This window comes from Aedes aegypti, chromosome 2, assembly GCF_002204515.2.
Source record: "Aedes aegypti strain LVP_AGWG chromosome 2, AaegL5.0 Primary Assembly, whole genome shotgun sequence".
Classification (NCBI taxonomy): domain Eukaryota; kingdom Metazoa; phylum Arthropoda; class Insecta; order Diptera; family Culicidae; genus Aedes; species Aedes aegypti.
Window position 1 is genome coordinate 419,897,740 of NC_035108.1, and position 24,776 is coordinate 419,922,515.

The 24,776-nt window shown below is 40.4% G+C and overlaps 1 protein-coding gene across 3 annotated transcripts in view; it reads left to right on the top strand.

Annotated features, from left to right (window-relative positions):
* The window catches only part of LOC5568798 (potassium voltage-gated channel protein Shaw), a 424,985-nt gene that overhangs the window by 88,049 nt on the left and 312,160 nt on the right, over positions 1-24,776 (top strand). For all 3 annotated transcript variants that reach the window (XR_002500906.1, XM_021847455.1, XM_021847456.1), the window contains exon 2: positions 23,852-24,740. The gene's annotated coding sequence lies outside the window, so the exon portion shown is untranslated. The remainder of the gene's footprint in view (positions 1-23,851; positions 24,741-24,776) is intronic.

A 24,776-nucleotide genomic window follows, 5' to 3' on the forward strand; every position in this document is an offset into this window, starting at 1 on the left:
AAAATTAAAGTTTTATTTTTGAGGAACATCCTGTATAACCCAGATGAAGGTGATACATCAGTAGAAGAAAAATATTTACTAGAAATGAGAGAAGCAAAAACACAAAGACTAACAAAAAACGCAAGGGAATGGATTCAGGAAGGGAAAATGTTGAAAGAACGATTTAATTATAACAGTACAAGGCATTTGTATAATTATTTTGTAAGTTTGAAAAACTGCACTCCTAAAGTAGAGCAAAACATTAATATCAATTGGGCAGGAATATGAGAAAACATAAATATGAGATTTATTTCAACCGACATAAGATCAATGGTCTTTTGTTTTGTTTATGACATCATTACAAATGGCAAGAAACACTCGGCTTATAACATTCGCAGTAGCCAAGGAAATTGTCGCAGGTGTGGAATCGCAGATAGTAATTTTCATCGATTAAAAGAATGTCCAAAAGCGAAGATCATTTGGGAATGGTGCAGTTCGATTGTTCAAACGCGTTATAAAATAAGTGTAGTTGATATGGAGGATCTTCTTCTATTTTCGATATGTAAATCATCGCAGCAACAAAAAGCTGCTTTGTGGCTGACCATGAAAGTGATTTCATTCAATTTGACATTTTCAGAACCATCACTATTTGTTTTCAAAAAGGAGATAAGGGAAGAAAGGTGGAACAACAGAAAATTTTTTGCTTCGGAATTCGGATCAAATTTGAACATATGCTAACTGTTAACAATCGTAGATGTACTTAAGTTAAGTAGTGTTAAGCAATAAGAAGTTTGTAACTCCAATCCTGTTTCAATAAAAAAAAAACGTGATTTCTTGCCAACCAGAAAAATGAAGAAAGGAGATATAACGAACGACCCTTTCGGCAACCGACCTGGCAACAAAATAAGGACTATGATTAGAAACACTGTACCTGGGATGTCAGGACGTTAAATGAACCAAAAGGGCATTCAGTGCACACTGGGCCAAGAGCTTTAGCCAGACAAAACCTGTAGCGCTTTAGGAGTGCATTTATTCGGGTTGGTGTCAAAGGAGACTTATCTTGAATTTGTTTGTTCTTCAATTTGATGATAAAAGTTAGTTGGAAATTTCGCCGCATAGGTGGCGCTGCGATGCAAACTTTTTTGTTTTGCATATAAATATAATGGACTTATTATTAATTTTATCATTATACTTCAAGATTTTTGACACATTGCGTCAGTTAAGATTTGTTAATCAAATACTTTTATTTTAATACTTGTGATTTGTAAATTGTGATTTATATCATAGAGAACTGTCTCGACACGGTCATAACAGGATGTAAAAAATGAATCATAGCAGGCCACACCGAGGTTCTAATTAGACAGTTGCTGGAAATGACTAAAGAGCCAAACAACAATATAAAAAAATATCTAGATACTGAAACACCTGACTAACAAGAAGTATTTGATTAATAAAACTTGACTGACGCAATGTGTCTTGTAGTACAATGATAAAATTAATAATAAGTCTATTCTATTTATATGAAAAAGGTGGTTATTTTGAATTCAGATATCTCAAATATATCAAAATATACATCCGGAAAACTTTGACATTTGGTAGATGAAATATAGCGTATTTCGGAACATTGATAAGTTTTTGCAAAATTTTGCAGCTTTTTAAGTAAAGTTATGTTAAAAATTATGATATTTTTACAATAATTTGTTCAAAAATTCAAATATTTTTATAAAAATTACATTTTTTTTTTCATACAGTTAATGCATGTTATTGAAATTAGGCAACGCATGGTGTTTAAAATTCAACATATTACGGTTTTGACGTAAAAAGTAAAAAAACGTAAAATTTAAGTGATTTACACATTTATTACTATAACTTTGTTATTTGAAGTCCTAGAACTTTGGTGTCTTCGACAACTTGTCGTATTTTTACACGTTCTTAAACTTTGCCCAAGACGCGAAAGCTCTAGGACGCAAAACAAAAAAGTTTGCATTGCAGCGCCACCTATGCGGCGAAATTTCCAACTAACTTTTATCATCAAATTGAAGCACAAAAAAAATCAAGATAAGTCTCCTTTGACACCAACCTGAAAAAATGCACTCCTAAAGCGCTAGAGGTTTTGTCTGGCTAAATTCTACTCCTGGCCCAGTGTGCAGTGGTCTAACCATCGACTCTGATCACTATCTTGTTGTCGGCAAGATTCGTGCATGGCTGTCTACCGTGGCAAACATAAGAGCACACCAACCGTTGCGTTTCAATATCAAACGTTTATCAACAGAATACCGCCGGAAGCTTGCTGAGCGAGGGAACCAACATCGATGACAACCTCAACAATCTGTGGGAGTCTTTCCACGGAGTGGCAAGTACAGTAACGCTAAGATGTGATAGGTACTACTCTGAGACGACCTAGGAACGGTTGGTTTGATGAGGAGTGCCAAAAGGTGACAGATGAGAAGAGTGTTGCAAGAAACCGGAATTTTTGTCTGGCACCCGGCAGAATAGAGAGTGACACAAGGAAGTGCGAGCAGCCGAGAAAACAATTTTTAGCTCAAAAAAGCAGCATTTGCACTTCTATTATGCTCTTGACGTTTTCCCGCTCATTGCTCTTGCACTCTGTGCAGTCTGCCAGTGGTTTGCTCTTGCATATTGAGCAGACTGCGTTTTCATCTTCCTCCGCTTCTCTGTCTCCTTCCGTCGTTCATCCTCTTTTTCCCTTCTCGCTTACTTCTCCTTCTGACTTCCCCCAGCATTGGAGGTTGTCACCAGTACCGTTTGGGGAGACGTTTCAAAGGTTAGGATTGCTCATCTTTTTGCTTACCATTCCGTCTGAACAGAAGTCCTGTCCAAAAGCAGCCACCGTCGCGCTTCGTTCCATGTTGAACCTCGGGCACATATTCCGGCGTTTCCTCTCTCTCACTACACACGGGACAGAACGGTGACAGCACGTGGCCAAACCGATGCAAATACTGTTTGAAGCAACTGTGACCTGACAGGAAATGTGTCAGGCGGAAGCTCACTTCGGCATGCCCTCTGTTTACCCAGGTCGACACATTCAAGATGGGTCTGTGGATCCATCTACCTTTCTCAGAGGCATCCCATTCTTGCTGCCACTTGACCAGCGATCAAATCCTCGTCAATTTCCTCACCTGTCTAGTGCCTCTCCGCTGATAATACTCGATGTCTTCTCCGAGGGTGATGCAAAACTGAATCATGCCGGTGATCACACATACTGTCTCCGACGATATTGCTCTGTATGCGCTTGCTACTTTCATGGTTTACTTCCAGGCTGAAATTCCGTATCTCAGCATCGACGATGATACGCTAGCCAGAAAACGCCTCCTACTGCTTCTCAAGCCATGAGCGTTCGGCATGATCCTTGTAAGTGCGTTGGTTGCCTTTCTTACATGCATAGTCGACGTATCTGTTGAAGTTTAGCCAATCGTCTATCAGCACGCCCAGGTGTCTGAGCGACCACTGTGATGCTATGACATGTCCCCCGACGGTAGTCTCAGCGTGTTAGACTGCCTTCCGATTGCTGACTAGTAGCACCTCCGTTTTTTGGTTAGCTATCTTCAGCATCCAGAATCGCAGTAACGATTTCCTTTTCGTTTTTGCTTTGATGCCTTCTCGGGCTTCTCCAGGACCGTCCGAATTGCGTCCACCGTCGACTTCCCTTTCCAGAATCCGAACTGTCTTTCTGATAGTCTATTCTCGCTCTCCGTACATTTAGCCACCCTGTTTAGGATGACCCGTTCCAAGAGTTTTCCCAGTGTATCCAGCAAGCATATAGGCCGGTATGATGATAGATCATCTGGTGCTATTCCTGACTTTGGTAGCAGCACCAGCTTCCAGATCTTCCATATGTCTCGGAAGTGACCTTCGCTCAGGCATTTCTGCATCATCTTCCGTAACATATCCTGGTACGCATTTAGTGCCACATTCGGTATTCCATTCGGTCCGGGGACCTTTTTCACCTTCAATGCTTTCGCCGCTGATACAAGCTCGTCATTGGACACCTGAATATCTTCGGCGTTTGCTTCTTCTTCGTCGACATACGATGTGATTGGCCACGGAGTCAGATCATGCGTCGCTCCTCTTTGACTTTGATGTTCCTTGCTCTCTGGTAACGACTCCTGGCTTCAAGGCAAGCAGCGCGGAAGGCGTAGAGTACCTCGTTCTACCAGTACGCGGGACGTCGATCGTTGCGAGGCTCCCAATTTCGTGGCATCATCGTTTCACATGTCCTTGTTATCGCTATTGTCAGCCCTATCGCATCCGATTTCAGGGCATCGCTGTCGGTGCGAAGTGCCTCAACGAAGAGATCTTTGTTGAAAGCCTTCGTCCAATTCAAGTTGCTCGCCAGTGATGGACTACAAAATGTTGGGTCAATGATCGACTCCCATCTGTCTTTCCGAAATGTGCTTACGGTGTCTTCGTTGCACAATCGTACGTCTAGCTTCGCTAGAGCCTCCAGTAGATTGTAACCACTAACATTGGTTAGCCTGCTCACACGCTCCATGGCCGCATGCATTGAAGTTACCTTCAATCAGCAATGGTTTTCGTCGGTCAACTCCTTCAACATCTTTTTATTGATTTCAAGTTAGCGTGTGACTCAGTAAAGAGAAATAAGTTAGGGCAGATTATGATAGAACACGGTTTCCGACGAAACTGATTAGACTGATGTGATTTGATTGAGATGATGATTTTGACCTCCTTCGTAACCTTAGATGGAGCTGCGCTTTTGAACCTTTTGTTCAATATAGCCATCGAAGAAGCTATTAGAAGAGCAGGCATGTAATGAAGCGGTACCTTCATCATCCGGTCACATATGTTCCTAGGTTTCGCGGACGATATCGACCTTATCAGAATTGATCGTCATGATGTAGAAGAGGCATTCGTACTTTTTAAAGTAGAGACGGCGAGGATTGGATTTACCGTCAATACCAGTGAAACAAAGTATGTACTTGATCGCCAGTAGACAACGTGGGACCAATCGTGATGTTGGTGGTGTTGCTGGGTGGTGTTGAAGCACGTCACGGTCCATAAGGGTAATTTTGGCCACTATTTTTACAGCAAACTAAAACACAATTAGTGGATGGTTATAGATTAGATTTTTGATGTTCAAACTTGCCATGAGATGTATCAAAAAGGGCGAACAAAGTCACCCCCAAGGTCCAGGGTCACCACGCAAGGCGGTAGTAGAAGATTTTTTTTACCTTGGAACCCTAGTGACGTGCGGTAATTTTGTGAAAAACTGTCTTGCAGCTGCGATTAGGGCTTTTTACGGGCTCCGTAACCAGCTGAGGTCCCGTAGCCTGCAAACGAAGACAGATTTTGCGCTACACAAAATACTGATCCCTCCTTCTCTATACGGTCATGAATCCTGAACCGGAAAAGTTCGGGTTTTTTTTTTCTGCGAAAAAGATAACAAAAAATGGTATCTGGTGGCTCCACATGTATCATGAAAAGTACCAAGTACCTTCAATTATAAAGAAGCGATTTTTTTTTTCAAGCTCATGCAACACGGCAGGCTGCGCTGGGCTAGTCACGTGTTACGAATGCCGAGGGAACGACTAGCAAAAATGCAGTTGAGAAGGACTTAAGGCCCAAGTAAAATCGAGCAAATATCTAAACAGAAACAGAGACAATGAGTCAAACTGATGAGCTAACTCATGCATGATTTTTTACTGCTGATATCGCAAATTAACGCATGAAACATTTCAGGATTTGAGTTCCTCACAATACCGTTCGTCGCCACCAAGAACATGGCTATACGTTAATATTTAGTACCTGCTTCCAGTACAGCTTCCCATATCGGTACCCAACAAACTGAATCACAAATCAACCACGTTTTAATTTATGAAAGACACTTCTCGGATATAACGGACGTTAGAGCCTATCGTGACACTAACATCGTTTCGGATCATCACCAAGTTGAGCCGAAGGCATTCGGATGTGGACAACATTCAGTACCAACGAACGCCATGGTTCAAGCTAGAACGACTCAAGCAACCCAAAATCGGAGATGAATACGCGCAAAGCCCTGAAGCAGGATTGTCGGATGAAGGAGAGCTCATCGAAGTTCCTCTTAAGGTCTGTTGATTTACTTACCCTTCAAAATGTGGACAGATAACAATATAAGGAAAGGGAACTAACTAAACTATGCCGGGATTAAAAGCATCTTCTGGAAGAGTCGGAGTGCGAAAAGGTTCTACAAAGAACTCAACGTACCCCGCAAAGGCTTTGTGCTGCAAGCCAAAACTTGCCAGTAGAGGGATGGAGGTATCTTCACGAGCGAATGCGAGGTGATCGAAAGATGGAAGCAGAACCATGATAAACACCTGAACGGCAGCAGGTACCATTTACAAGACGTTGATAAAACTGGTAATCCTCTATGGTCATGGGACGTAGACAATACTCGAAGAGGACTTGCAAGCGCTAGAAGATTGTGTATGACGTGTGTTTTGAACGATCTGCATATAATAGCGTTGGGCAAATTTGTCCAGAACATCGATGTTACTGAATCGATTCACATTTGAACTGAAGAATCGATTCACCGATTTAATCGAATCCTTTGAATCGATGTTTTCGCATCGATTTGAATCGGATAAAAATTTGCATTTATGAAGCTTGAACTGATCAAATGCATTTGCATATGATTTCAACATGTTTCAATCAAATTAGTTTTGAAAGTCAATCTAACAGATTTACTACTTCAAGATTAGGTCATAATATGGCTTCTTTTTAAAAAAAATCATTAAGGGTCGATTTCTTCACCCTCGCTTAGGCCTTAAACCTAGTTTATCTATATGGGTAAGCGTGGTTTACGGCTTAAGCGAAGGTGAAGAAATCGGTCCTAAGACATATTTAACGATTTCAACAAAATGAATTGAATCAAAGAATCGAATGAAGAGAATCGATTCACCCGATTTTAGGAGCTCCAAGCATCGATTCAAAAAATCGATTAATCGGAAAGCAAACATCGATTTTCGGCACATCGATTCAAAATCGCCCAACGCTAGCATACAAGCGCCTTTTGCACCTGATGTTTCCCGGCAGTCACCCGATGAAGCAAATTCTGCTGATGAGAGCTTTGCCTTATTGTTGACCAATATCGATGGCAGCGTGTCTGAGGAAGATGTTCAACAAATGGTTTCTCGATGTTTGGGTGCTTGCGATGATGACTGTAAAGAGGTTCGAAAACTAGTTCCAAGATGGGTTGACTGCAACAATTTGGATTATGTATCGTTCAAAGTTGTTCTCAATAAAAAATGGAAGTTGACCGCATTGACGCCTTCAGTATGGCCAAAACACGTTAAATTTAGGGAATTCATGAGGAGGCAGTGTACCTGGAAACCTGGCATTAAGTAACGTAGTTAAACTTTATAAGGAACATTATTGTTAGGTGTTTGTCTTGTTGTGTTTGATTTGATATGGATTGTTTCAGATGTAGTTCGATTATTTGTTGATGACATTTGTGTATTTTGAATATGATGTTGTTTGTTGTATATCGCACGTACCTATGTATTTTAGATTTAAGAAAATTCAATTAGACAAATCAGTCCGTTGAATTATACCAATAAATAAAATAAATAAATTTAAAACGGCGTAGAGGATAAGAATGAACCTCGAGTTTGTACTACTTTACGGTGAACCCAGTATCTAGAAAGTCGCCTAAGCTGGAAGGAAAATAGTGTTCACTTTGAAATCAGTCGATATAAGACAAGAGGGGCGCAACAAGCTAGGTGGTTTGACCAAGTGGAGCTATATCATGGAAATGTGGGACAATAGTAAAACTGAAGGCAAACAACCATAGACCAGATATTTTTGGCCCAAAGCGTGATGTAGTTCAGCTCCAGAGGCACGTTTCCCGCCGATTGGGAGGTTTGTGACATCACCATTTTTGAGCCAATTTCATCATATACCCGGGAGCGGAATAGTAAGGGAAAGATGGGAGAAAATAAGGGTGGGTTCTTTTAAAAAGGGAAAATCGCATGAGCGAACTAGTAATTTGGATAGGCGCTCAACAATGCAGCAAGATTATGCTGAGGGTCGTAGTTTTGAATCTTACCGATCAAGGTGATGTGGGAGTGATCATAAGAACGCTAAGCTGAGAAGCTGGCTCTTTCGCAGTTGGGACATAATTCCAGAAGAAGAGTAACCATAAGTATAGAACATATGCAATCGGTACTTTAAATAACTATATTTCCGAACAAGACCTAATCCAAACCCACAATGTTAGTAACATTAAAAAGCCTCCCTTCTTTAAACTTTCCCCATCAAACTCCCACACCTTCCAGGTTCCATTATAGCCTCGCATTTACAAAGGTGCCAATCTAATGGTTCTTTCCATCGACCTCATCAACCGGTGCGGAAGCCCCAATAGTCGTTGTAAGCATCAAAACTTATCGGCACCAATTTCCGCCAGTGTGCCGTAGTAAAACCATTTTCTACTGAACCATCTTTACTAACGACGTCTTCCGAAATTGGGATCGTTTCTTACACGATTTCCATTTTGCCTTCTAAAGCCACCACCAGCACCACCACCACCATCACCATTGATGGTTGCCATTTTTTTCCGATTGCCGCACCAATTTTGCAAGCTGCGGATTGGTTCTTGTAGGCTCGTTCACAAACTTTGGGGAAAGTGGTACAAAATGTTTGCATGTTTCATATTTTTTTATACTAATTTCAGAATCTTCGAGAGTGCATTCACTTTTTCTAAAATTTTACGTTTACAAGGTTTCCCTCATTAAATAAAAATCTATGACAAAGGGTCGATACCAATATGTCACTAGACTAAAATACTAAAAGGTTGAAGAGACAAAACGGTCGATTCCTTTTTCAAAAAAAGGTTCTCACCAAGCAACTTTTCCGCCCTTTCGAAAATTTTTCTTCTCTTGACCATTTTTTCCTTAGCCATGTAATACGCATTGTAATTCTCCTACAAGTACAACATTTGTAAGGTTGTTATAGAATTCTGACGCATTTGTTTGATTTTGTCAGAATATCCCCCACACGAACATCCCGAACAACGAACAACTGACGCCCAACTGCCACCCCATCTGGGTGGGATTATGATTTGAACCACGCATGTGATGCCGGAATGGGTGGTAGCATGCAAGGTGCCAGCCGGGCCATACAGATGGGAAGTTTATCGCCCGTAAGAGGCGCCATTGTCATGAAAATATGTACATACCAAGGACCCGGCGACTAGGAGGTATGTGTGCACAGACGAGTTCCACCCAGATAGGATCATTAAAGCCAAAGCCAGGTTTGACATAGATGTTTTTCTTAGGATACGACGGTTGCTTGACTGCTTCGAGGTTGAGTGCGTAGGGTTTACGCTGATGGAGCTCTGTTGGTAAATCTCATATGGGAAATATGTTTAATGGTGCGCCGGGATGCAAGGAACAATTTATCCAATTTTTGCACGGCTCTGTGATGAGGTTTTTCACGCTTGTTTCAAGCCATAAACTATTTTTAAACATATTATATTTTGTTCGTATTTATTCACTCAATAATAAACTTTAATATATATAAAATGTGTGTCTCCATTAAAGTTAGTTACGAGCAAATAATCGAATGTAGGCTGAAGCAGCATCTTACATCGAATTTTGCCAAAGGCTGGGGATGGCGAGCGTAAAGCCGTAAAAATGAAGTTCAAATGTCGTACACAGTTTGGCTCTGATAAGGGTTTGATGCTTCCTTCGAACCAGATGAGAAAACGGGCGTTAGGTTGCACGAAATTGATGATTCTTTTTATTGCAATTTCAGAAACATTGGAGGCAGTTTCCCAAACGTAAGACTTCTCATGAAGATTTGAAAACTTTAAGCAGGTGATGATGCCAAAGTTTATTTCAGAAGTTGAAATTTTTCATGAGTTGCCTGTTGCGATAAGCTCTTTTTAGTCACATTATGTTTCAAACAAACCCGTAACAGATGGGTAATCAATTATGGTTGTTTGAGAAGTTTTACGGCAATGGAGATTTGGTTCACTTTGACAGCTGTAAAGTTGTTCTGTTCATAATCTGCAGAACATGCAAGAATCCATGCTCTATTCTGAATATTTCATCTAAGACTGAAATCCTTTAAGAGCTGGGGTTGCTCAAAATAACATTCTGGGAACATTACTTCTTCTTCTTCTTTGCATTACGACAGAGCCTGCATCTTCAGTGTTCAATAAGCACTTCTACAGTTATTATCTGAGAGCTTCCTTTGTCAAAGTTGCCGTTTTCTCATACTTATACCGTGTGGCAGCTGGCAGTTACGACGATACTCTATGCCCAGCGAAGTCAAGGCAATTTCTATATACGAAAAGACCCTGGACCGACCGGGAACTGAACCCAGACACCTTCAGCTTTGCTTTGTAGCCACTGACTCTAACCACTCGACTAAGGAAGGCTCATGTATTCTGTATGTTTCTATATGTTCTATATTTGGCATAGAAAGCTCTCTGTTAATAACGGTGGAAATGCTCATTGAACACTAAGCTGAAAATCAGGGTCTCTCAGTGAGGACGTAATGTAAGAGTAGAAGAAGAAGAAAAATACATTGTTAGGTCTATGATAAAAAAAAAACTTATTCATTGAAAAAAAAATGAAAAACAATCACTGCAACAAAGAGCTGAAAGCTCAACACGAGCTGAAACAATTTAGATTCCATGCCACCTGATTCCAGTTAGTGCTCAACTTCCGAGTCGAACAGACGCGTTCGTGCATCGCATTCGTCGACGGAAGCCTTTCACCGGCTATTTTTTGATTATTTCATTTCGAACTTTTTAGTATACGTAGAGTGAGATACTGTCGTAAGTTTCGTGTCGCGTTACTGCAAATCGCGTGCAGATGTCCGCGATAAAACGCCGCGAAAACACATTTCGCGTTGATTACGCGAATGTGCCAAAAAAGCCATCCTCCGAAGAGGTTCACCATTTTATCGGTGTAACCCTCGGTCTGAAACGCGAGGAGGTGCTGCGAATACAGTACAGTCGCAACCTCGGAATCGCCTTTGTTAAAACGACATCACTCGAAGTAGCACAGAAAACTGTCGAGGAGAACGACAACAAGCACGAGCTGATCACCGACGGGAAGCCGTACAAACTACGCCTAGTGATGGAGGACGGAGCAGTTGAGGTGAGGCTCTTCAACCTTTCCGAGGATGTCACGAACGACAAGATCATCAAATTCCTCAATGCGTTCGGTGAGCTACACTCGATTCGGGAAGAGCTGTGGGACGACAGCCACCTTTTCTCCGGTTTGCCGACCGGTGTACGAATCGTACGTATGACGGTTAAAAAGAATATTCCATCTTACGTTACGATCGATGGTGAAAGAACGAACCTGTCTTATTTTGGGCAGTTACAAACATGTAAATACTGTAGCGAGTACGTGCACAACGGCGTTTCCTGCGTCCAAAATAAGAAGCTGTTGGTACAAAAACTAGCTGCAAACAACGCCTCATACGCGGACGTAATGAAGAATCCGAATATTTCTCGTACGAAGCCTTCCTCAGCGAAATCGTCAACACCGAAGGCCTCCGAGTCGAATGTAACTCAAAAAACATCTCAGCAAACTACGACTGCAAGCCCAACCGACCCGTCGGGTCCGTCAACGTCCGACCTAATGCCGCCACCAGCATGCAATAGGAAAGCTACCGAAGCTAATAATCTTCCGACAACACCGAACGTGGCACAAGGAGAAAGCGAGAGCGATCAGTGGGTTAGAGTGACGCGAAGATCGGCGAAGAAAACCGACGGCAATGAAACTGATTCATCAACTTCCAGCAAAAACTCGATCAAACGTCCAGCTGGGAAAAAGATGCGCTGCGATGGCAGTGATGACTCCAATAACACTGACCCCCACCATTAAAACATCATCTTCACCAGTTATACCGTAGCGACAATCAACGTGAATACCATCACGAGCCAAACTAAAGTAAATGCGCTTCGAACATTCATCCGAACTCTGGACATCGATATTCTTTTCCTTCAAGAGATTGAGAACGAGCAACTCGTTCTACCCGGGTTTAATGTCATCGCAAACGTCGATCACTCGAGGCGAGGGACTGCCATCGCTTTGAAGAATCACATACAGTTCTCAAATGTAGAGAAAAATCTAGACGGACGACTGGTCTCACTACGGGTTCATGATACTACTCTTTGCTGTATCTATGCACCATCTGGCACCGCATTCCGCTTGCAAAGAGAACGCTTCTACAACAACACACTGGCCTACTACCTTCGTCATCGCACCGAACACACCATCCTTGCCGGAGATTTTAACTGTGTTCTGCGGCAGTGTGATGCAACGGGATCAAACACAAGCCCATCTCTCCAAAATGCCGTCCAACAGCTACAACTACACGACGTTTGGATCAAACTCCGGTCGAGAGAACAGGGCCACACGTACGTAACGTCAATCTCCTCATCTCGTCTAGACCGAATATATGTCAGTGGCGGACTGTGCGACCAACTGAGAAATATTCATACACACGCAGTCTCATTCTCCGATCATATGGCTGTGACAACGCGTATCTGCCTACCAAACCTAGGACAGCCCCAGGGGCGAGGGTTTTGGTCACTTCGTCCTCATCTCCTCACTAATGAAAATATAACCGACTTTCAAATTCGGTGGCAGTACTGGACTCGCCAGAGGCGTAACTATCGCAGTTGGATGGAATGGTGGTTGGAGTTTGCCAAGCCCAAAATCACCAGCTTCTTTCGGTGGAAATCGAAACAAGCGTATGACGAGTTTTACCATACACACCAATCTTTACACGTTCAACTGCGTCGGGCTTATGATGGCTACTTTCAAAACCCGGCAATGCTGGCAACCATAAATCGTCTCAAGGGAGAAATTCTCAGTTTGCAACGTCGGTTTACCCAAGCATTCGTAAGGATAAACGAACGTATTGTTGCAGGAGAGCCTCTCTCAATGTTTCATCTCGGCGAATCCAAAAGGAAACGCACTGCTATAACTCGGCTCGACACGCAACAAGGAGGCATCATTGATGAATCGCAAGCCATTCACGACCACATTCATCGGTATTTTTCGGAGCTGTATTCTGCGCCAGCAGGAGAAACTCAGCAGGCAGGAGAGTTCCAGTGCAACCAAATTGTTCCCGAAAACGATGCTCCAAACGAGGCATGCATGGACGCCATCACTACGGCGGATATATGGTCCGCAATAAAATCTAGTGCTTCCAAAAAATCACCCGGGCCAGATGGTTTTCCGAAAGAATTTTATCTTCGAACTTTTGACGTTGTGCATCGTGAATTAAATCTGCTGTTGAATGAGGCTTTGGCGGCAAATTTCCCGTCCAAATTCGTCGATGGTATCGTTGTGCTTGTAAAGAAAAAAGGAACTGGCAATACTGTGGGATCGTACAGACCTATCTCGCTTCTCAATTTTGATTATAAGCTCTTCTCCCGTATACTTAAAGCACGTCTGGACAAGGTAATGAGAACCCACAACATTCTCAGTTCCTCCCAAAAGTGTTCGAACGGAGACAGAAAAATATTTCAAGCTACGCTCGCATTAAAAGATCGCATTGCTCATCTCACGTCTCGAAAACAGGTAGCGAAGCTCATCGGATTCGATTTTGACCACGCATTCGACAGAGTTAGACACTCTTTTCTATACTCAAACATGCGTGCTCTTGGTATAAACGGTCGATTCGTGGACTTGATTGAACGGATCTCAACTCTCTCCTCTTCGCGATTGCTGATAAATGGTCGTTTGACGTCATCGTTCCCTATCCAACGGTCAGTACGACAAGGAGACCCACTATCGATGCATCTGTTTGTATTATATTTGCATCCACTGATGGTCTCTCTCGAACGTGTATGTGGTACAGATGATCTGGTTGTGGCTTATGCCGACGACATTAGCGTTATCACAACGTCGGCTTACAGAGCTCAAGCAATGCGTGACTTGTTTCTACGGTTTGGGAATGTATCAGGTGCTGTGCTCAATTTGCGCAAAACAACGTCCATCGATGTAGGTTTTATCAACGGGAATCCCATTCAAATCGACTGGCTGAGGACAGAAACCCAAATCAAGATTCTCGGTGTGTTCTATGTAAATTCGATACGACGGATGATCACATTGAATTGGGATACACTGGTAGGAAAATTTGGACAACTTATCTGGCTACATTCGGCTCGCACGCTCACGCTTCACCAGAAGATAATACTCCTGAACACCTTTATTACGGCAAAGGTGTGGTATTTATCGTCGATTTTGCCACTATATAGTGTTCACGTGGCTAAACTCATTAGCACCATTGGGACCTTTCTATGGCGAAGACATCCTGCTCGCGTGCCTTTACAGCAAATGGCGAGATCGTGGGACCAAGGAGGAGTTAAGCTGCAACTACCGTCTTTGAAATCGAAGGCCTTAATTCTGAACCGGCACCTCAAAGAGATCGGATCCATGCCTTACTATAATTCCTTTTTATCTCAAGCAAATCCCATTCCCCCCACAGACCTTCCCTGCCTTAAATTTCTCCTGCAAACATATCCACGTTTGCCTCCTCTACTCCAACAAAACCCTTCCGCCGATCAGATCCATCGTTTTTATATAGACCAAACCGACCAGCCACGAGTTGAGCTACGGCATCCAACAGTAAACTGGAAACGGGTGTGGCGTAACATTGGAAGCAAAACGCTGACTTCAGAGCAACGGAGCAATTGGTATCTACTCGTCAACGAAAAAATGGAACACAGAAGTTTGTGGTTCACCATTCGCAGGGCTGACAGTGAACAATGTGTACATTGCAATTCGGCAGTCGAAACGCTGAAACACAAATTGAGTGAATGTACGCGAGTAGCAGCGGCGTGGAGACATCTTCAAGGTAGATTAGCAACAATTCTAAACAGGCCGAGGACATTCACGTTTGAGGATCTTTTGCGACCTACTTTAATCAATACAAATAGAAGACAAAAAACAATGATTCTCAAAATATTTATAAATTATGTCACCTTCGTCATAAATTGTGACAATGCTGTAGACGTACGAGAACTAGATTTTTTCCTTCAAGTTGAAATGTAATTAGTATACTTGTAATTAATTTTAAACATAATCAACCATAATAAACGAGATTTTATAAGTAAAAAAAAAAAAAAATTCCTGTATGCCATTAGCTCCAACCGTCCGAGATTCAACACGTTTTTGCACTAAACGGTTCCGTATTCTCGTGTATACCTTGCATGCTACCAGTGACATAATTTATTAATTTGAAATTATAATCACCACGGCTCGGAGCTCTACCAGTGCGAGTGCATACAAGTCCCGCGCGCGCACAAGGTTAAGTCATGCGAATGCATGTTTAATCTCATTAGATCAAATCCCCTTGCAGCAGCCCATCCTTCCACTTGCCCTTTACTCGGATCTTTTGCTTGAGTTTGGAACCACCACACGGCGGACCGTATACGCTTGCTACTGTAGTACCGAAGTAGCATAAACAAACACTCGCTATTTTTACCACCACCTTCACAACTATCCGGCTAACCCAGTGAAAATCTCGACATCGCATTTCATTTCTATCCCCACAAACCGCAGACCGTGGACGTGTCTCGTATCGTCCCAGCGCACCCCCGACTTGGGATATAGGGGAGAGGGGTTCAAAATGTACTCTCTGGGTAATATGGCCCAGGTTAAATTGCAATGAAATTAATACTGTAAAATTTTACAGTATTCGGTAAAAAATCACCGGAATCCGTTAAATTCTGACGAAGTTACGGTGTTTTATTTCACCGAACTGATCAGCTGTTGAGATTACGTTTGTTTCATTGTGATTAATTCAATTAGAACTGAAATGCTCACCATGTGTTGAAAAAACTAATAGTATTCGATTTTTGACATTGATACAAAGGATTTTTGGTTGATGGAAAACAATTTTGAAATTAATTATTTTTTGCAGCTAACAAGTTTGCTTGTGTTAGTGTACGTGTAGTACCAGTTTTGCAATAGTATCAGTGTAGACGTAAGAATATAGCCTAAAACGAAGCAATGGTGCAAAAACATTCAACATATTCAAGAATTTATGCTTAACATTGACGAATGATCCACTTACCCCACTGATACACTTTCCCCACTGTACCTTATAAGTTGAAACGTCTTTATTTTTGGCGTATGCTCTCTATGAGAACAGCTTGGCGTGTTGTTCAAATAACTCTATCAAGACAGCCCCATTGGTGAGTCTCAGATCCTCCCAATAACCAAAAATCCTTTCCAGACAACTGTGGAGATGCAGAGGTATACTCGGTCTCTAACTAACATCTCTTCCTTTCCCCGATGATTGTAAGGTCATGGTTGCTTGATTTGGAGTTCCCGATTTAATCACATTGAGCAGGCTTAGTGAATCCCAAGGCCCATTCAATATATCTCTATACAATTTCGATTGTTCTAGTCACTCACTAAGTAGCAACTATAAATTGTACTGGCATCTATGCGAATGCTCATGCTCATATTTCAAATCTCTTTGTACACGCTTCCTAAGATATTCCTTTTTCTTTCCAATTGAAAACTAGAAATAAATTTTAGCAAATCGAGGTGATTTTTATTGAAGAGAGATATAATAGATACCAGTAAACATTCTACCCTATTACCATTTCCCCGAATGCCATCACCCCGAATTCCATATCCATGATACTTGATACCTAAAGAAGGAATTAACAGATTGTATCCTCCTCTATATAATCCCAATATCCCTTAATTCAACAATTTTGATTCTGTTTAAAATTTCTTATCGTCCTCTTCAAATCCATTACGACTTCCTTCCATCTATTATTACCCCCTCCCTTACATTGTTACCTCCTTTTACTATTTCTTATGAGATTCAGGAGAAGTTTATTAATGTCTGAGAGGGATTCAAGGGAACAAAAAATGTGTACCAGAGCTGTTTAAGGGTTTTTTAGGAGGGCATACAAGATTGCAGTAGAGGTGTAACAAGGTTATGTATCCTTTTCATGTTTAAGCAATTAAAATCTTTTTGAAATCCCCTTTAAATTTATCATGGTCCTCTCATCTTTCATAATGACTCCCTTTTCCCTTCACTTGATTAGGTTCGTTAGAATTTTGTTAGCGTCTGAGCGTTTTAGGAGAACAAACTGTTTGTGGGCATTTCGAAAAGTTTCCATAAGGGAGGTGGGCATGACAAATTTTAGTTGTGACGGAAGGGGTAACTAGTCAATTTTAATTGTATTAACAATTCAAATCATATTTTAAAATTTTTCAATCCCTCCGACTCCTAGAGGAGTTTATCAGTGCCCGAGAGGGTTTTTGGGCAACAAACATTCAATTTTCCAGGGGTCATATTAGATAACAGTAGTGCCGTTAGGAGGGAACATAGGGGGTAGAACAGGGTAGAGATGGACAAATCATGGGTGAAATTATGAAAAAAAATCCACGTGCTCGGCTAGAATTTGAACCCAGGACTCTTGTATGCTAGACGAGTGCTTTACCAACTAAGCTACCGAACCCGTAAAGCGCTCGTCTAGCATACAAGAGTCCTAGGTTCAAATCCCAGCCGAGCTCGTGGATTTTTTTCATATTTTCACCCATAATTTGTCCGTCTTTACCACGCGTAATGAGTTAATTAATTTCAATTTCTTCATGTTATGCATTTTAGAAGGCTCTTGAACATGCTTGAAATTCAATCAAACAGATGTAACCATAATTACTGTTTACAATATTAATAAAGTAAGGTTCACCATGAGGAACATTGATGTCAACCAACAAGCAATCTGTTAACAGCTAATGTAGAGGCAACATAACAAACATAGTAACTATAAATTATACTAATGAAATGAATGATCGATTTTGGAAAAATCTAGAATTGAGCATTATTGACAACTGCATTATCACTTTTATGATAACTTTTTCTGTAGTGTATGATGGCAATTGGAATATTGAATACCAAATATCCATAAAAAGACAAAATTATTTCCGAATAATTTCTTGTAAAGTGCAATTTGACTCTCACGAAATTGCTACAGTAATGATTGAATAACTAACCTGATCCTGAGTAATTTGTTGCAATCAGAAAAAACGGCTGATGATTTCTTGATGGATTCATTTTTGATTTTTTTTTTGGTTATTTTTTTGTTTATGTGTAAAAGATCCCCAAAATCTCCTATGTTTTAGGATTTAAATATTGTATCAGATACATAAACAATTCAGTACACAATAAATTTGATTTAGGAAAACAAGTGGAATTAATTACGAAAGAAATCGTGTTTAGGGGAATTGGGGCAAAAATAGCCAAAAAACTATATGCTCCCACTATCTCCTATCAATGAGGCTAACGGCAATCGATCATTTAGATCAATATCGTTTATCCAAACTATCGCACATCGTTTGGAAATGTTTGGAATTTGTGATATAAGAAGGTAAATTATTCACAATATGTTGCATAGAGCATACATAATTATCATACATATTCTACAAATTTTACTACAACTTATTTCTGCAAGCTATATTCATGATTATTTGACTATTTTAGAATTTATTTCAATAAAAAAAACACGTTGAAAAAATTTAAAACAAAAATTCCTCTTCAAAAATAATTCATTGTACATTTGGCCCCATAATCCCCTAAATTTCCATCTTTTTATAACGTTCTCTGTGAAACATTGTTGATTGGACTAGAAATGATGGATTTCATGGGAAATAATCTCCACAATAAAGTAGTTTTACTCAAAACAACATGAAAATCTAAAATTTTCAAGGAATTGGGGCAAAACGGGCACCATAGCTTATACCAGAGTGGCCCACATTCATGAAACCATCACCAATCGATTCCTGAGAAAATTTCCTTTCGAATGAGCTATAAAACTTATTTTTTATCTTTCTATTGTAAAATTTATCAATTTTTTCCACCTTTGGGTTCGGAATTCCCCATTGTGCACTGTTCCTGACATGGGAGCAATCGAAGGGACATATGATCCAAAGTTGTGGGCTTCGTAGCCGTGCGGTTAGCGGCGTCAGTCGTTTAGGCGTATTGTGCTACGGAGTGTGGGTTCGATTCCCGCCCCAGCCGAAGAAAACTTTTCGTCAAACGAAAAACTCTTCACTGGTCCACTGGTCGTTCCGTGTGTCCGTTGTCTAATGTTAGTTATGTTCAGTCTGTGCAGCCTATAGCTGAAGACGGTGTAAATTGTCTTTTTTTAAATTGTCTTTTTTTAAAGTTTTGAGATTTGAGATGGTTGGATGGAAGCATATTTGTGCCATATGAAATAAGCCATTTCCTAAACCATATGGTGTGACTAAATGTACTTTCCACTTGGTCATGGAGGGGGGAAGAAGGAAGTCAACCAAATGACCTCGCAAAGCCGTGCTTCAAAGCCGCTTCAAATTTTTTATATCCCATCTTCTTCTTCTTTTTCTTTCTTGGCATTAACGTCCCAACTGGGACAGAGCCTGCTTCTCAGCTTACACAGTTATTAACTGAGAGCTTTCTTTGCCAAGGTTGCCATTTTCGCATTCGTATATCATGTGGCAGGTACGATGATATTATATGCCCAGGGAAATCAAGGAAATTTTCATTACGAAAAGATCCTTGACCGACCGGGAATCAAACCCAGACACTTTCAGCATGGCTTTGCTTGATAGCCGCGGACTACAACTACTCGACTAAGGAAAGCCCCAAGCCTCTATCAGTATAACCTCTGTAATATTCACAATTCAGCGTGGTGCTCGGAGAAGCTTTTGAAAAAAGTGAGGAAATCCTAAAAATCTTCTCATGATCGATATTTATGGATGAATCATTGAAAATTTGTATGTAGAATTGTGAAGGATATTCAGGTTATTTTTTCGTAGGTTTTTCTGAAAAAAAAAAGAGGCTGGGAGAGTCCATCATTCGTTATTTTCTCAGAAATAGTTTCAAAATTATATAATCTACAAAATCTTCAGCCATCTCCAGTTATTCTCATAGATTTCTTATATCAAATACATTTTTGTTCCATTTGGCCTGATTATTCTGTTTCCTTATTGGTTAGCACATCTCTATATGACAATGATAATCATAAACACCCATTCGTTTACAGTTTTGGAATAATTTTAGAATTTTTGTCAGTCATTCATCTGTCTTATTTTGATAGATTTTTTTAAGTCATAAGCTTCCCCAACAATTTAGAAATAATGTAAGACTTTTTCCTTAACGCAGCCCTAATTTCCCTTAATTTTCTGCTAAACTACACCAACGATTCTGAAAGTATCTCAGAGTTCCGTAAAATTCCTCTCTGAAGCCCCAACCAAAGTTATGGGAACTAAGCTAGTAATCATTTGATAAATCCTGAATAAATTACTAAAAATGCATAGGGATATTGCTTGAAGTATTTAAGAACGAATTCCAAGAAGAATTATTCGAGAATTCATTATGAAAATCTCTGATATTGTATTATGAATTGACAACTTCCCTTAGGGGCCTTTCTTAGCCGAGTGGTTAGAGTCCGTGGCTACAAAGCAAAGCCATGCTGAAGGTGTCTGGGTTCAAATCCCGGTCGGTCCAGGATCTTTTCATTATGTACATTTCCTTGACTTCCCTGGGCATAGAGTATCATCGTACCTGCCACACGATAACGAATGCGAAAATGGCTACTTAGGCAGAGGAAGCTCTAAGTTAATAACTGTGGAAGTGCTCATAAGAACACAGCCGGCTCTGTCCCAGTGGGGACGTTAATGCCATGAAGAAGAAGATACAACAACTTCCCATGTTCATCTGAATTTGGTACTTTGCGAACTAGTTTCGAAGAATTCAATAGTCTGATGAACAGACGAAAGATGATAAATTAGAATTTTGGAGGAGTGTAATCTGATGGTGGCGGTAATTGAAATTACCAATACAAATGAATGAGTTCTGGTGTTTTTTTAAGAGTCTTCAAATTTATATTCTTTTCTTGAAAATCCAATTTCAAGTTGATTTCAAATTCAGGGAATATTGTCGATTATTTTTCTATTTCTGGGTAGCGTATAACCTTTCAAATGATTTGTATCGATCACATCTGAGCTGGTGTTGTAACTGATGATGTTTAACACTCTAATTTTCCAGTATATAAGAAATCAAAACTGACTTAGGGACGGATCTGGAGAAAAGGATGGAATACAAGTCTCTCATGCCGATGTCCAGGGCAGGAAGGAAAAGCCACTTTTTTAGATATGTAACTGTTTCATTACGAAATTTTGGTTGGATCTTTCAAATTTTTGTTAAAAAGGGCCGCTTCCACGGTGTCCCGATAAATAATCAAGAAATTTCTTAACTTCCATTGTTTAATTTGAAACTCACATGACATCCGTAATTTAAATTATATATTCAACAACTAGGTTTGTAATGTTTATGACGGCTTAAACCAGTCGATGGTGTCTTGAAAAACCTGAAGCTCGTAGACTTCTTTTTCCTTTTTGGCATCTATAAGATTGACACTTGTGTCTATGAATTTCAGTTTGTTATAAAAACAAGGTGAGTTCGAGTCAGTTGGGTACATGCTGATGTAAAAAAAGTTTGAGTCATTTATTATCCAAATCGACATAGTGACTCAGTGGAATAGCTCTGTACCGTAGGCTATTTTCAAACCTTCCTCGGAAAACTAGACATCATAAGAGTAAAGTGGATCAAAAGTTTGAGGGGGACAAGAGTTTCTTTTTGAGTTTTCTAGCTCATCTCAAAACTGATGTTAAAAATTGATGATATTTGGAAAAGTTATGGCTATTTGTTGCTTTAAGCCATAAAAAAATGCTCTCCGGTTAAACTTTCACAGCATAGAACAATTCAATCCAATGAGTATTTGTCTGCACACACATGTTTGAGACTGGTTAATAGTATGCCCGTCGTAAAATTATTGATATTTTGTGTTTCAGCTAGCGAACTTTTGCCCCGCACTAAATTCGAACTCTAGCCTTGTTATAACTAAAATTAGATGAATATTTTGACATAAGTTGTTCAGCAAAACTCTATCCAACATGTTGAAGGTTGACTATGTGGTATTTATTTTTTTTGAATTGCTATAATATTTATGGAAGTATTGATTATTTCACTAACGTAATTTTGCCCCACTTTAAAAGAAGGAAAACAGAAGAACAATATTACGAAACGGCAGAATTTTGAACGGATGTGGTTTAAACTAGAGTTACTGTGCACGTGCTGTAGCCTTAGGTGCAGGAGCCTAATTGCTTGCAAGCACACGGGAGCACTGTACATTGTGAGACCTTTTTTGGTGCGCCTCATTTTTCTAGAGATGTGCCTCACTACGGTCTCATGCGCTCCGGCACATGTGCTGTTTAAAATTTAGCGCAATAATTGAAGTAATTGCAAAAGTTTTCAACGAGGATCGAAATCCGAACTCTTGGATCGCGAGTCTTCGACCATACCATGCAAGCCATCTAGACACCTGCATAATGAGGCGAAAATAGTTGTAGAGGCTCTTCGTTACTAAGCAGTTGTTTCACAACATGGATACCGATGGCGAGCCGTAGCGCCGAGCAGCGCATGAGACGAGTCTCCCCGAGAGCACATCACCTAGCGCGCGCTTTCAGAATTTTCGTGCACGCTAACTCTGAAGTACCCATTAAATGGGTTCCATGTACCCATTTTCATGACCAGTACTGATTTGTCAGAAAATGGGTATTTTTCCAATGTCATAAAAAGGGTACTTTATCCCCTTAATGAAGTTCCCATTCGTTTACCAATGATGGGTATATAATACGCATGATACTTTGATGAGCAGCATCGCCATTTTGAAGTCGACTTTACGGTGGCGTGTTCTTGTGTTTTCGATCCTGATTTGGATTGTAAATTCGGATTTGAATTCTGCTGGCAAAAAAAATTTTAAATATCTTTTCAATGTAAGTAGTTTCTGGAACGATTTTTGGTCTGGTCAAATGGTCATTATTTTCATCGTTTTCATTCTAGAACGAATTTGGATGTGGCGCAACATTTTCCGGAGCCGATTCCCGATGTGCCGATGTGGAGGAGTATCGGGAAAGTGTCCTGTAAATAGATCATTTTACGCTACTATTCAAATTATGATTGTATTAATGTATAAATATAAGATTTCAAATGAAACATATGCATTGTTTCATTTGCGTTCGTTTGAGTTTTATTGTAATAATTTGGTGAAAATCTCCTCCTGAATGAAGAGCGAAATCGACAAAAGATGAGGTTTTTTTACCCATTTATTTGAATCCTATCGAGAGTGACAAATAACCATGTTTAGAAGTTGCTGCCGAATACTCTTCAATCAGTAAATCGGCTTAACTCATTAAATGGGTTAAGCCACTTTAGTTGGAAATGGGTACGAAAGTACCCATTAATGGGTACTTCTGAGTTAGCGTGTGAGCCTCCGTCTAGCGCAGCACACTAGGATTCCGATGAGCTGAGAGACGGTTTGATTGGAGGATCGTCAGTACATTTATGTGCTCCTGAGAAATATGTAACTCTAGTTTAAACATATTTTCTTATAATATTATTATGATCAACCGTAGAGTGTCATTCTCAAATATTGATTATTTCGATTATGTTTAGATTTTTCAAATGTTATTCCACAATGTTAACAAACACAGATCAGCAATGCTTTAAAAAAAGAAACAATGAGAATACATGTATTCATAAGGATTATAAAACAGAGTGTTATAAAATATTAATCAATTTACGGTTCTGTTTTTATATATTTTAAAACAAGTCAACATTTCACTTGAACTAAACTGTATATTTGAAAAAAAAAAATTCGATTAGGCAATTAGAAATATAGAGGTATACGTTATAAGTTTCTAGTAAAACTTTCTTATATGTATCTTTCTAAAATACGATTGTGCTTAAGTGTGCATTTCGAACCATCTCCCCCTAAACTAATATTTTTCTAATCCACTTTCTCTAATTTCAGCTGGTATACAACACGATTTAAACAACTGGCTGCCCGGAAAGTAACAGAAAGCAACTCTGCAACATATTGGTCGGTCGGTCCATCGGTCGGTCGGGAACTGATCAAACCGCTACTACGGGTAGCTTCACATCGCAGTCCCAGCAAATAAGCGAAACCGTCAATCTTCTTGTGCTCCCCATATGCATGGACGGGGTTTACAATCCACAACGAATACACCGAGAATCGCTAGAGGCAGAAGTGGGGTTGAGGGTCGAGTGCGATACAACGGAGTGATTGCTGGCGGAAATGCATTTTTACGTCGCCTCCGGTGGTGGAATGTGATTTCCATGTCTGATGAGTTTCACGCTTTCGCGGTTGGTTAGTTTAGTGCATCAAGCATCAAAGCGGGGCCCACCCCGAGTCGGTTACACTATTATCCCTAGTGTGGTGAAGTTCATTATATGGTGTCGGTTTGGGGCTTCTTTTACGCCTTTCGGTTATACGACGCCGCCATCGGGTCAAAGTGAGTGAAGTTAAACAGTCAACAAGTTCTGAAGAATCGCAGTTTGGACGAGTTCATCTCCGTAAACTGGAAATTCGCTTCGATTCATTACGCAGGAATTGAGTGGTGGTTGGTTATCGTCGTCGTCGTATTCTGTGTGGGAAGCCATTGGGGAAGAAATACAAAGTTTTGTGAGAGTTGGTTTTGTGAACAACAAATTGTTCAAACGAGTGGAAAAATTCGATGGTGGAATGAAACGCTGTTAATTACAAGAACCGGTCTAGAGGAAAACTTTCTCCCCTTGAAATCGAGGTGCGAGGCGGTAATATTAGTCATCGATCGATCCGTGGCGAGTTTGGATTGGATGGAGCAGTGAGAACGTCAATCTCGTCGTCGGACACGAAGAAGGTAGGTTGAGGGTTTCACTTTATACAGTAAGGTCTC